General features: G+C 48.1%; 1 protein-coding gene and 1 long non-coding RNA gene across 3 annotated transcripts in view; one reads left to right on the top strand and one right to left on the bottom strand.

Moving 5' to 3' along the window:
- Positions 1-13,050, bottom strand: part of LOC145506837 (uncharacterized) — a 79,920-nt gene extending 66,870 nt beyond the window's left edge. The window contains exons 1-2 of the long non-coding RNA XR_014054373.1: positions 12,819-13,050; positions 5,290-5,384 (exon numbers count right to left, since the gene is read on the bottom strand). This is a non-coding gene — a long non-coding RNA (uncharacterized LOC145506837). The remainder of the gene's footprint in view (positions 1-5,289; positions 5,385-12,818) is intronic.
- The window catches only part of LOC145505950 (liprin-alpha-1-like), a 54,717-nt gene that overhangs the window by 720 nt on the left and 40,522 nt on the right, over positions 1-13,475 (top strand). Inside the window, exon 2 of one of the 2 annotated variants that reach the window (XM_081489355.1) lies at positions 2,611-2,711. The gene's annotated coding sequence lies outside the window, so the exon portion shown is untranslated. Of the gene's footprint in view, positions 1-2,610; positions 2,712-12,860; positions 13,055-13,475 lie in introns of those variants that run through there. The other variant, XM_081489349.1, reaches the window with a different exon arrangement.

The following is a 13,475-nucleotide window of genomic DNA, read 5'->3' as shown; positions in this document are numbered from 1 at the left end:
TAAGGCAAGCTGCTCATTGTAGGGTTCCCCTAATTAGTCTTCACAGGATTAAGGTAGCAACCTGCTAAGGTAGCAATCAATGTCCTTTTTCTAGAGGACAAAAGCGGGGCTCAAAGGAGGTAACAGAGCTACAGCAAGGAAGTGTGTACCTAGACAAAACCCCCAGGTCCTGCTGTTAGAACTCAGGGAAGCCATAAGGTGTGGCTTGTCCATGTGACAGGGGCTAAGGCGCCCAGCCCACACTGGGTACTGTGGGGACCTGACTTGGTCCTGTTACCTGCATGTTCTTTTGCTGTCTGTGCTGGCTGCCTACTTCATAGAGCCTGCTCTCATCACCGTTGACAGTATGCCCCGGCCCCAGTACTTTTTCTCGCCCGGCTTGATCTTTTCTCCAGAGCACTAGTTCATTCTAACATGATACGCGTGCGTGTGTGTGTGTTGCTTCAGTCCTGTCTGACTCTTTGTGACCTATGGACTGTAGCCCGCCAGGCTTCCCTGTCCTTGGCATTTCCCAGGCAAGAATACTGGAGGGGGTTGCCCTTTCCTTCTCCAGGGGATCTTCCTGACCCAGGGATTGAACCCGCATCTCTGAAGTCTGCTGCATTGGCAGGCGGGTTCTTTGCCTCTAGCACCACCTGGGAAGCTCGCTGTAGTGGTGGCTTGTTTTTCAGGACATCAGAAGACAGTCCTTTCATTAGGGAAAACAGATATTGAGTAACATGTTGAAGTAGCCAAACTTCTCAAGTTCAGAGCGGAGCCTTCACCTGCGTTGTCTAGTCAGTGTTTTAAATGCTCTCCGGAGGGACAGACACAGCTTTGCAGATGCAGTCTTCGCAGGGTGCCTTTCCGAAGCCTGCCTGCTGCTCTTTCCTGTTTGCCAAAGACTCGCCCCAAAGGGACTCCTTGGGCCTCACAGCCTGGGCCTAAACTAGGCTGATGAGTGGATGCCCTTCAAGTGGATCTGTTGGAGCTGCAGGTGGGCCGTGTCGCAGCAGCTCCGACAGCTCCACTTAAACTAAAAGTGACATGGTGTGGTTCCCTTTTCTTTCTTCCTTTCACCTTTACCTAACTGTGTGCGCTCAGGGCAAGACACAGGATGGCCAGCACTCTGCTTGTTGGAATATGTTTATAACTTCTATCACTTTTCCTGCTGTTGTAAAAAAATACTTGCTCTTGAAGCCATGTTGTAGACCTGTACCAAGTGTGACTTAGAAGTTGTCTTAATTCTGCCCACCCCAATAGTCATCGTGTAAACCCTCGGGAAATTTTATGTTACATTAGAAAAACACTTGTGCAAACTGCTTTGTCACTGTGCAGTGCTAAGTAAATGTTTAAAAAACGTATTTACTTATATTGACATGTAGTTAATTTACAATGTTGTATTAGTTTCAGGTATAAAGCAGGGTGATCCGTTATAGGTTGCTGCAAGATATTCAATAGAGTTCCCTGTGCTATACTGTAAACCGGTGTTGTTTATCGGTTTTATTTACAGTGGGATCTATCTGTTAATCCCAGACTCCTAATTTATCCCCCGCACCTTTCCCCTTTGATACCATATGTTTGTTTTCTATGTCTGTGAGTCTGTTTCTGTTTTCTATGTAGATTCATCTGTATTACTTTTAAGGATTCTATGTTTAAGTGATATCATATGGTATTTCTCTTTCTCTGTTACTTCTTTTGGTATGATAATATCTCTAAGTCCATCCATGTTGCTCCAAATGGCTTTATTTCATTTTTTTTATGGCTGAGCAATATTCCATTGTACATATGTACATATCACATCTTCTTTATCCATCCTTCTGCCATTGGACATTTAGGTTGTCTTAGATATAAAAGTCACGTCTTGTCTATTGTATGCTGCTATGGACACTGGGATGCATGTAGCTTTTCAAATTAGAGTTTTCTCCAGATGTATGCCCAGGAGTGGGATTACTGGATCATATGATAACTGTTTGTTTAAGGAATCTCCATACTGCTCTGCATAGTGGCTGCGCCAGTTTGTATTCCAGAATATTACTTCAGGTGAATTTGCCTCCTCTAGGAACCACTGTCAGATTGCCCAGCCCTTCAGCTGGGACAGACCTCCCCAGCCCAGGGGCATCTTGGGTCCCAGGTTCCACTGCACTGGGGAGAACTGCTCTGGGTCAAGGTCTGGAGTGACCGCATCCCTTACGCTGACCAGTGTGTCAGCGGTGTTCCAAGGCTCCTCTCGTGTGTCTCGGGACTAGTGTCAGCAGCTCGTCTAACGTAAAGTATCAAATAGTAAGAAGTATTTGTGGAATGTGCCCAGAACTGTACCTTATTCAGCAGCTAAGAGAGTAATTTCCTCTCATCTTTCTTATTCATGTTCATAAAAATCAATGGTTAGCATACAGGAAATCTATCAGCTCTCCCACAGGAAGGGAAAGCTGGCCTTGTCCAGGTGGAAGAAGTCATTCTGAACGTGAGCAGTGGGGGTCAGGAAGCCATCCCCAAGGTCCAGCAAGCTGACTGGGGGGCAGCCAGAGGAAGAAATGAAGGAAAAGGGAAATTTAGACAGTTTGTCGGTGTTTTTTTTTTCCCTGTTAAGTGTACCCTAATGGGATTTTTTTCCCTCCTTTTTATTTACAGGCAGAGTGGACTTCTATGAATGCAGTTCCTGTTCTGTATCAGACCCTGGCTGGACCCGGTCCCTGACTCCAGGAGGTGAAGGCTGAGGGGCGGGAGGTAAGGTCAGTCCGCACACCTGGCGTGGAGGGAGGGGCAGAGAGCCAGGCCTGTGCGCCGGCAGCAGAGGATGTGGTGTAGCAGTCTCGGGGGTGTGTGTCTGGGGTGGCCTGAGTGTGTAGGTCCCGGGGAGAGTGCACGGAGCCCTGGCCGCTCAGTTTGCAGACCTGCAGGGCCTCCTCTTGATGCAGTGGGCAGAGCGGGAGGTGGCCAGCCCAGCTTGAGGGTCAGAGTGCAGATGCTGTGGACTTGGTGAGAGGGGTGGGAGGATGGATTGAATTCGGTGCACAGATGGGTATTTTGCGGGGGGATCGAGATTAATGCTCTGGTATTAAAGCGGGACAGTAGAGTTTTAGGTTTGGACTCCTCCTGCCTTCAGTTTAGGGATAGCCAGGGTAAGGTCCTGGGGCAGCAGCTTGGGGGGGGGGGGCACCATTTCCACATCCATCTGGATACCACGTGGCGATGCCCAAATCAGAACCGTGTGAGCCAGGGACCCGTGGCAGTAAAAGTGACTAGGAGACTGACTAACTGACCTGATGGGATCTGAGAGCCGAGGGGCCCCACTAGGCTCCTCTGAGGGTCCTCAAGCTCTCTGGAGGCCTGGGGCGCTAGAACAGGGGGTCTGACCACTCTGAGACCTTGGGCGTGTGGTAAGGCCTCTTCCCTGGAGGATCCGGTGTCTGAGAAGGTGCAAACACCTCGTTTCTTAGTTTTTTTCTTGGTCTGTTTTAGGGCCATTTTGTAGAAAGTGATAAAGTATTGCTTTTACCCAAGTTAACCTCATCTATGAAAGGCACAGATGTATGTAAACTTTTGGGATATGAACTTACTGAAAATGACCTCTCTTACGGCAGTATGCATATTGCAGCAATATTGGGTGACTGATGCTGCAACTTGTATAGCTTTTTTTTTTTTTAATAAATTTATTTATTTTAGTTGGGGTCTAATTACTTTACAATATTGTAGTGGTTTTTGCCATACATTGACATGAATCAGCCATGGGTTTACATGTGTTCCCCATCCTGAACCCCCTTCCCACCTCCCTCCCCATCCCATCCCTCTGGGTCATCCCATTGCCCCAGCCCTGAGCATTTGTCTCATGCATTGAACCTGGAATGGTTTTCTGTTTCACATATGATAATATACATGTTTCAATGCTATTCTCTCAGAACGTCCCACCCTCACCTTCTCCCTCAAAGTCCATAAGACTGTTCTATGCATCTATGTCTCTTATTCTGTCTTGCATATAGGGTTATCGTTACCATCTTTCAAATTCCATATATATGCATTAGTATACTGTATTGGTGTTTCTCTTTGTGGCTCACTTCACTCTGTATAATGGGCTCCAGTTTCATCCATCTCAATAGAACTGATTCAAAGGCATTCTTTTTATGTGTAATGAGAAGACTTTATTTCTTTTTTTTTTTTAATTTTTGGCCACATTGAGCTCCCTAACCAGGGATTGAACCTGTGCCACCTGCAGTGGGAGGGCAGAGTCTTAACCACTGGACCACCAGGGAAGCCCCAAAGGCATTCTTTTTAATGGCTGAGTAATATTCCATTGTGTATATGTAGCACAGCTTCCTTATCTGTTCGTCTGCTGATGGACATCTAGGTTGCTTCCATGTCCTGGCTATTGTACACAGTGCTGCTTGTGTAGCTTTTATGTTCTCTTTCAAAGGAAAACTACTCCGGGTGTCACAGGAACATAAGAAAAGGAGCAGTTTTACCTGGAAGAAAAACAACAACTGGTTTCCTACTACGGTTTAATTCAGCTAATTTCATGAGCAGTGGTGGCCTTCTGGATGTCATTCATTCCAAAGCAGAGAACACCTTTGTTTTGTGTACTGTGATTGTTCAGAGCCTGAGGTTTGGAGATGGAGTAAATCTTTAAGAACTAGACTTACAGAGAAAGAGTTATGGTGGTATTTCATCGATAATGGTCAGGTGACAAAAAGTAATTGCTATTCCAGGTCCTTTTGGACTGAAGAGTTTTCATTCTTAATCTGTGGTTTAAGTGCACAAAAGAGGAGAGAAATCCTTAATGGCACCTGCTTTGAAACCAGTGCATGATTCCATAAAGTACTCTAGACGGTTCTATTGCCTGAAATTATTTTTGAGCACCATTCTTTTCTAATGGTCTCTAACTGCAGCTTTGGGAGGAAAAGCTAGTGGGGAAGCCACTTGGATAGAGATGCGGGTGAGGACCTCAGGAGAACTGCAGGAAAAGATCTTATTTCTGGGCCTGGATCATTAGCTCTATGTGCCTTCCCTGGAGCTGAACACGGGGTGTTCCCAGGCAGTGCCTAATTGGACCAGCTGGTAGTGTTGGGCTGTGAGAGCTTGTACTTTATGAAGCTGAATGATTTCTAAGAAAGGGCTGGTGGGGTCACACATCACGTGCCGGCACTTCTGATGTGTCTCTTTCCCACATCCTGTGCAACACGTTTGAGGTAGAGGAACTGTCTCGAATGTTCAGTGAAGTCGGACACCTTTGTGATCAGAGACTGGAGAGCCCAGACCCTGTGCGGAGGTGTCTCAGAAGTTTGCCTGGAAACGGGAGGAGTTGGGGGGACTCACCCGGCCGAAGGCACCCAGGTAAGCCTCAGCGATGAGCAGCCTCTGGGCGTTGCAGCGCTGGGTCAGGATGTCGATCAGCAGGTCCTTGTCACAGCCTGGAAGAGAGTTGTGTTGGAGAGTGAGTGAGTGCTGTGGGTGCCACACTGCAGGTAGGGAGAGCCCACGGTGCAGGGGCCAAGGCCAGTGGGCCAGCTCGTCCCCTGGTGCTCCCAGTGGAGGGAGAAGGCCCAACGTGAGTGGAAGTTTCAGGGTACCCCTGCCGTGGCCGAGGTGCCTTCCGTCTCCCCCTCTCCTGCTGCTACAGACTTTTCTTTTAAAAGATTCAATACAAATAGAGGGGAGGAGAGAATGTGGCCTTTCTTCCATCCCCCTCCTACCCCACCAGCAAAAGGCTTCCCTGAACTCCACACGGATCCAGTTTGAACAGACCCCATGTCCTTCTCACCACACGGCTCTGAATGATTTACAATGTGCGTTGAGAGGAAAGTCACTGCTCTGGTCCTGCTGACAGCAGGTGAGACCACCAGGGTCCCTCTCTGTTTTGGAGAAAGAATTCCCCGCAGAAATGGAGTGAAGCAGGCACAGAAGTTATTGGCAGCACAGTTCACGCAAAGGGAACAAAGAAGCAGTTCATGTAGAGCAGGAGCAAAGCGGACACACAGACCCAGAGAAGACAGCAGGCAACGTCCCTAGTGAGGAGTGTGCCAGAGACGGGATTTAAATCACTAATGTGGGACACTTCTTCCAGGGCTGTGTTCCACTCTGGCCAGGTATCTCGCCTCTTTCCCCACATGTGACCTGTCCCAGCGCCCTCCCCATATACATGCTCATCTTTTAGCCAAGATGGATTCTAGCACAGAAGATTGTGGGAGGTTTGACAACATTTATTATGATGTGAGAGCTGGACCATAAAGAAGGCTGAGTATCGAAGAATTGATGCTTTTGAACTGTGGTGCTGGAGAAGACTCTCAAGAGTCCCTTGGACAGCACGGAGATCAAACTAGTCAATCCTAAAGGAAATCAACCTTGAATATTCATTGGAAGGGCTGATGCTGAAGCTGAAGCTCCAATACTTTGGCCACCTGATGCAAAGAGTCAACATATTGAAAAAGACCCTGATGCTGGGAAAGATTGAAAGCAGGAGGAGAAGGGGACGACAGAGGATGCGATGGTTGGATGGCATCAGCAACTCGATGGACATGAGGTTGAGCAAGCTCCAGGAGTTGGTGAAGGACAAGGAAGCCTGGCCTGCTGTAGTCCATGGGGTCGCAAAGAGTCAAACGTGACTGAGCGACTGAACAACAACAACTTATAGGATGGCGCCCCCTCCCTCTGAGACCCCTAAGGAGCCGCTTGCACACTGGTGCCTGGTGGGGCGGGGCCTCGTCTCCCCGCCCTCAGGAGGGACAGGTGTGCTCATCCTCTCTCTCACTCCCGCAGAGCTCGGCTCCTGCCACTGACTCCGTCCTTGGAGTATCAGGGAAGACACAGCTCCCGTTGAATCCACCTGACAAACTCCAGCTGCTCTACTCAGGGGCCCATCTGCCCCTTACTCAGTGCAGACTCTCCAGAGAAGGAAGAGTCTTGAGGGAGGGAGCTGTGAGAGGAGGGAATCCCGCCCCTGCTTTTAACAGGGGCTCTGCTCCTAGGCTCTGAGGCCTGCCCTTCCTCCTCCACCAACCCATCAACCTGGTAAAATGCCTGGATGTACAATCGCTGCGGGGAGATTGTGGTCATAAAGAACCACCTGCCAGTGCAGGAGACAAAAAAGACACAGGTTCAATCCCCAGGTTAGAAAGATCTTCTAGAGAAGGAAATGGTAACGCACTCCAGTTTTCTTGCCTGGAGAATCCCATGGACAGAGGAGCCTGGCAGGCTATAGTTCATGGGGTCGCAAAGAGTCGGACACTGGGCAGTTTAGCATGCATACATGCAGTCACAGTAGTGACCAGGAAGACCTCAGCAGCCCCTCAGCTTGACCAGTATTTAGATAAACTTCTCCTTATCATAAGCCTTCCATCTTTTCTTTTTTCTGAGAGCATTTACTTTGGAAAACTTGTGGTTGTAAATTCTTTCTTTACTCATTTGAGATGTAAATCTTCTCCCAACCACTTGCTGGATGGCTAGAAATGCCTTCCTCAAGGGCTTAGAATCCGCCCCTTTCAGCCACAGTCACTGAGTGAGACAGTTGCTGGCCCCGGGCTCTGTGGCAGGCAGAACCCTCAGTGCCAGTAGGCAGACTCGGGAGTCCTCATGGCGTGACCGGGCCCCCACCCTGTGTCCTCTGAACTACTCACTAGCTCAGCCCAGGGCTCAGACCTCGCCTGCCTTTATCCCAGAGGAGCTGGGGGCAGTCTCTCTCCTTTTGCAAGGGCATCCTGGCCTGTTGAGTTGTGTGTGGTACAGTTTTTCTCTGACGAATTATGGAGATGTGGAGAAAAGCGAGTTGAAGCGCTAGGATGTTAAGCAGATCATATTTTGGGGGTTTAAAGCCATCGTGGAAATGTGGGGATCATAGGAAGGTAATGAGTCGGGTGTGGAAACAGGCAGTGAGTGAGGGTGAGGATTGGATCAAGGTGGGTGAGTGTATCTCTGGAGACCCAGTGTGGGGCAGGGTGTCTATTCACGTCAGAGAGATGGTCTGGCAGCTGCAGAGTGGAGGTGGGAAGGCAGAGACTCTTCTCCAAAGACTGGAATTTCAGACTGGTGACAAAAAGGTGGCATGCAGTGAAGTGGCACTGAGCAGCAGGGTGCCCAGGCTCCCGGGTTAAGTCCTGGACCCGAGGGACATGAGATGCTTTTAGAGGAGTCTGTTGACTGCGTGATCCAAAATAAATGTAGTTTTAATAATAGGTAGAAGGTTTTTTGATATTGACCATCTGGTGATGTCCATGTGTAGGGTTGTCTCTAGTGTTGTTGGAAGAGGGTGATTGCCGTGACCGGTGTGTTCTCTTGGCAAAACTCTGTTAGTTTCATTCTGTACTCCAAGGCCAAACTTGCCTGTTACTGCAAGTATCTCTTGACTTCCTACTTTGGCATTCTAGTCCCCTATGATGAAAAGGACATCATTTTTTTTTTTTTTTTTTTTGGTGTTCGTTCTAGAAGGTCTTGTAGGTCTTCATAGACTTCAGCCTCTTTGGCATTAGTGTTTGGGCATAGACTTGGATTACTGTGATATTGAATTGTTTACCTTGGAAACGAACAGAGATCATTCTGTAGTTTTTGAGATTGCACCCAAGTACTGCATTTTGGACTCATTTGATGACTGTGAAGGCTACTCCATTTCTTCTAAGGGATTCTTGTCCACAGTAGTAAAATGATCATTATCTGAATGAAATTCACGCATTCCAGTCTGTTTTAGTTCACTGATTCCTAAAATATCGACGTTGGGCCTTACGAAGCATTGCTAGGAACAAAGCTAGCGGAGGTGTTGGAATTCCAGCTGAGCTATTTCAAATCCTAAAAGATGATGCTGTGAAAGTGTTGTACTCAATATGCCAGCAAATTTGGAAACCCAGCAGTGGCCACAGGACTGGAAAAGGTCAGTTTTCATTCCAATCCCAAAGAAGGTCGATGCCAAAGAGTGTTCAGACTACCACACAATTGCACTTATTTCACGTGCTAACAAGGTTATGCTCAAAATCCTTCAAGCTAGGCTTCACATAGTGACCCTAGAACTCCCAGATATTCCAGCTGGATTTAGAAAAGGCGGAGGAACCAGAGATCAAATTGCCAACATGCACTGGATCATAGAAAAGCAAGAGAGTTCCAGAAAAACATCTATTTCTGCTTCATTGACTATGCTAAAGCCTTTGCCTGTGTGGATCACAACAAACTGTGGAAAATTCTGAAAGAGATGAGAATACCAGATCTCTTTACCTGCCTCCTGAGAAACCTGAATGCAGGTCAAGAAGCAACAGTTAGAAATGGACATAGAACAGACTGGTTCCAAATTGGGAAAGGAGTACATCAAAGCTGAATATTGTCACCCTGCTTATTTAACTTATATGCAGAGTTCAGTTCAGTCCTCAGTCGTGTCTGACTCTTTGCGACCCCTTCTCCACCTGCCTTTAATCTTTCCCAGCATCAGGATCTTTTCCAATAAGTCGTCTCTTCGCATCCGGTGGCCAAAGTATTGGAGCTTCAGCTTCAGCATCAGTCCTTCCAATGAACATTCAGAACTGATTTCCTTTAGACATAGTACATCACGCACAATGTCAGGGCAGATGAAGCACAAGCTGAAATCAAGACTGCTGGGAGAAATATCAAAAACCACAGATATGCAGATGATACCACCCTTAGGGTGAAAATGGAAGAGGAACTAAAGAGCCTCTTGATGAAGATGAAAGAGGAGAGTGAAAAAGCTGGCTTAAAACTCAACATTCAAAAAACTAAGATCATGTCATCTGGTCCCATCACTTCATGGCAAATAGATGGGGAAACAGTGGAAACAGTGACAGACTTTACTTTCTTGGGTTCCAAAATCACTGCGGATGGTGACTGCAGCCATGAAATTCAAAGACTTTTGCTCCTTGGAAGAAAAGCTATGACAAACCTAGACAGCATGTGAAAAAGCAGAGACATGACTTTGTCAGCAGAGGTTCATCTCGTCAAAGTATGGATTTTTCCAGTCGTCATGTATGGATGTGAGAGTTGGACTATGAAGAAGGCTGAGCACTGAAGAATTGATGCTTTTGAGCTGTGGTGTTGGAGAAGACTCTTGAGAGTCCCTTGGACTGGAAGGAGATCAATCCAGTCCATCCTAAAGGAAATCAGTCCTGAATATTCATTGGAAGTGTTGATGCGGAAGCTCCAATACTTTGGCCACCTGATGTGAAGAGCAGACTCATTGGAAAATATCCTGATACTGGGAAAGATTGAAAGCAGGAGGAGAAGGGGATGACAGAGGATGAGATGGTTGGATGACATCACCGATTCGATGGACATGGGTTTGAGCAAGCCCCAGGAGATGGTCATGGACAGTGAAGCCTGGTGTGCAGCCCTCCATAGGGTGGCAAAGAATCAGAGACAACTAAGCAACTGAAGAACAACAAATAAGGTTTTTCAGTTATATATACATATTGATTTTGCTATCATCATACATAATTATTATAATGTGATTTTTGTTGTTATTCTGTTGGGATATTATCCACAATACACCTCTCTGAATTTTTCTCCGTGTTTCAAAGTTCATAGCAATCCTGGCTCATTTGTTTTCTAGAAGTATTTCAAAATATTTTCACATGGATCTCAAAAAATGTTATTCAAATATCAATTAAAATAACTGTAAACTTAGCAATCAATTTAGAGAAGTCACTAACAGGACATATCTGTTGAATTATTTTTGTGTTTTTCTTTCCTGAAAGATTTAGTAAACATTTGTATAGTTTTTGCCAATTACAAGAAACTTTATTTGGTTCCAATTATTCATATTTGTCTTTCTATCAATATTTCAAGTTATATTATTTTTATTTTGGTCTTAACAGAATAATTCCTTAATGAAACAGATGAGACTGAATTTTATGTGGACCTTGTGTCCAGAAAAATTATTGAACTCTCATGCTGCTGCTGCTGCTGCTAAGTCACTTCAGCCGTGTCCGACTCTGTGCGACCCCACAGACGGCAGCCCACCAGGCCCCCCCGTCCCTGGGATTCTCCAGGCAAGAACACTGGAGTGGGTTGCCATTTCCTTCTCCATTGCATGAAAGGGAAAAGTGAAAGTGAAGTCGCTCAGTCGTGTCCGACTCTTAGCGACCCCATGGACTGCAGCCCACCAGGCTCCTCCGTCCATGGGATTTTCCAGGCAAGAGTACTGGAGTGGGGTGCCAAAGAACATAGAATTCATGCAAGACTGAAAACAGCACACAGGAAGCCTCCTGTTAAATGTATCCTGACACAGGTAGCCAACTAGCTACTTGAATATCACAGAAAGGCAGTCAGAATTGTCCTTTTTTTTAATTGTTTAATTTTTATTATGTTTAATATTTATTATTGTTGATGTACAATGTTGTGTTACTTTATGCTGTAGAGCAAACTGAATCAGTTATACCTATACACTAGATTCTTTTCCCATGGAAGTCATTACAGAATATTGAGCCGAGTTTCCTGTGCTATCCAGTAGGCTCTCATGAGTTCCCTATTTTATATATAGTAGTGTGTATATGTCAACCACAATCTCTCAATTTATTACTTCCCCCCACGCTTCCCCTTTGGTCACTGTAAAGTTTGATTTTAAGATCTGTGAGTATGCCTTTTTAATTTTTCTGTGTTTATTTATTGGCTGTGCTAAGTCTTAGCTGTGGCACACAGGGTCTTTGTTGAGGCAAGTGGAATCTTTAGCATCTTAGTTGCGGCCTGTGCGATCTAGTCCCCTGATCAGGGATTGAACCTGGGCCCCCTGCATTGGGAGCACAGAGTCCTAGCCACTGGACGCCCAGGGAAGTCCCTATGAATCTGCTTGAGACGTCACTCTTCACCCATCAGACTAGTGGACACTCGGACGTTTGCCGAAGTGGTCTGCAGGCAAGGCCGTGGTGAACAGGCAGTGGTCAGCATTGCTGGTGGGCATCTGGGCTGGCGAAGCCCTTTGAGAGGCAACAGGGCTGTGTCCACCAGAATTAGGAATGTACAGCCCAGTGATCTCACTTGCCGTGATGAATACCTTAGACACAGCAGGTAGAATGTCGCATGTGGAAGCTTGCAACGCTTTAATAGCCAAATACTGGAAGCACAGGGTCTATCGTTCGGGTCCTGCTTCAGTTGTGTGGCATCTGTCCAGGACAATGCCATGAGATGTGACACATGAGAGCGATCCGTATCACACCTCTCCTCTGCCTGAGACCCTCTGACGGCTGACTGTGGCCCCCTGATTTCCCTCCCCTCCTTTGACAGTCCACCTTGCTTTTCTCCAGTCGCATGGCTTTTCCCTGTACCTCAATCATGCGGGTCAGCCTCCCACCTCAAGGCCTTTGTACACGCCATTCCCTTAGCCTCCCCAGAGAATCCCAGCGCTCACCCCCTCACCACCGTTAACTCTGCTTAAATGTCACGTTCTCCACAAGGCCACCTCTGACCACTCCATCTAAAATCTAAGTCCCCACCTGCCATTTCCAGTCTCCATTATCTAGCTCTATGTTTTCAATTACTCTTATTATATTCTAACACAACATATAACTTATATGTTTATTGTCTGCTTTATGCGCCTCCCCCAAGATATCGATGCCATGGGGCAGAAACTGTCATCCGTTTTGTTGACTTCCATAACCCTAGGATATACCACACCTCCTTCCCCCACCAGACCCAGGCACAGCCCTTCTCCTCCCAGCAACACCCCCCCCCCCCGCCAGGACACACCCCTTCCCCCTCCCCAGCACCCCCAGTGAGACACCTCCTGCCCCTCAGCTGCAAACCCGGGACACACCCCCTCCCCTCTCCGCAGTCCCAGGACACACCCCTCCCCAGCCCCAGGGTACACCCTCCTCAGCCCCCAAGACACACCCCTCCCCCTCCCCAGCCGCCCGAGGACACACCCTTCCGCTCCCCTCCGTGAACCCGAAGCTCAGGCCCCCTCCGCCACAGGCCGACTGAACAGAGAAGTCTTTCCACCGCCCTCGCCCCGGCTCCTGGCCGCCGGTTGCGCGCTCTCCGTCCCTGGCGCTCCGCCAACGAGACCGAATTCTGAGGCCGGCGCTGCGAGCCGAGCAGGACTGAGTCCTGAGGCCCGAGACGAGCTGTTTCCGGGCAGGAGGTGTCTGCGGCGAGGCCGGTTAGTGCGGGCGGCGCGGAGCGCGGGTCGTGCGGGGCCGGGGCGGTGGACGCGCGGGGCCAGGGGGCGCGCGGAGTCCCGGCCGACTTCCGGCAGGTCAGCGGGGCCGGGGCAGGGAGTGTTCCCGCCTGTCCTTCCTCCTCCGTTGGCTCTGGGGTCGGGGAGGGGGTCCTGTGCCCTAGACTTCTCCATGGTTAGAGCAGCGTTGGGGGAGGGGAGAGAGGCAAGAGGCTGAGGTTGAGTTGCTCAGCTGTGTCCAGCTCTTTGTGACTCCGTGGACTGCTGCACGCCAGGCTTCCCTATCCATCACCAACTCCCAGAGTCTACTCAAACTCATGTCCATTGAGTCAGTGATACCATCTAACCATCTCATCCTCTGTCGTCCCCTTCTCCTGCCTTCAATCTTTCCCAGCATCAGGGT

This window comes from Giraffa tippelskirchi, chromosome 1 (assembly GCF_054371585.1).
Source record: "Giraffa tippelskirchi isolate mGirTip1 chromosome 1, T2T-mGirTip1v1.2.pri, whole genome shotgun sequence".
Classification (NCBI taxonomy): Eukaryota; Metazoa; Chordata; class Mammalia; order Artiodactyla; family Giraffidae; genus Giraffa; species Giraffa tippelskirchi.
The sequence above is the reverse complement of the archived record's forward strand: the minus strand, read 5'-3'. Positions and strand labels throughout refer to the sequence as shown.